This window comes from Penaeus monodon, chromosome 24 (assembly GCF_015228065.2).
Source record: "Penaeus monodon isolate SGIC_2016 chromosome 24, NSTDA_Pmon_1, whole genome shotgun sequence".
Taxonomy (NCBI): Eukaryota; Metazoa; Arthropoda; class Malacostraca; order Decapoda; family Penaeidae; genus Penaeus; species Penaeus monodon.
Window position 1 is genome coordinate 28,798,151 of NC_051409.1, and position 359 is coordinate 28,798,509.

The 359-nt window shown below is 32.0% G+C and overlaps 1 protein-coding gene across 1 annotated transcript in view; it reads right to left on the reverse strand.

Annotated features, from left to right (window-relative positions):
- LOC119588703 (mucin-2-like) overlaps window positions 1-359 on the reverse strand; it is a gene marked incomplete at its 5' end in the record, with an annotated part of 20,991 nt that overhangs the window by 15,297 nt on the left and 5,335 nt on the right.

Below are 359 nucleotides of genomic sequence, written 5' to 3' on the forward strand. Positions count from 1 at the left end.
CCTGATACTCTCATACTAAGAATGCATAAATATCTTTATCATTCATTTAGATAACTGTGTTTCAAGCTGTCCCCCTCTGTTTTATAATGCCTCGTAGTTAACATGAAACGCAGGACCCTTTAACCTTTAATAAATTAAAATAAAAAAAATGGACTTAGTCTCAATACGAAGTCATACTTTACGTCATAACATTAACTTTTCTTGCTTCTTGATATATATAATAGAACGTATAAGAATCATCGTCTACGAATCATGGGTGGTTTCCAACCCCTTCCAATTAATTTGTGGCATTTTTTTTCAACCACAAAGCCCTCTCCTTTACTTCAATTTTTTCCTTACCAATTTCTTAAATCAAAACA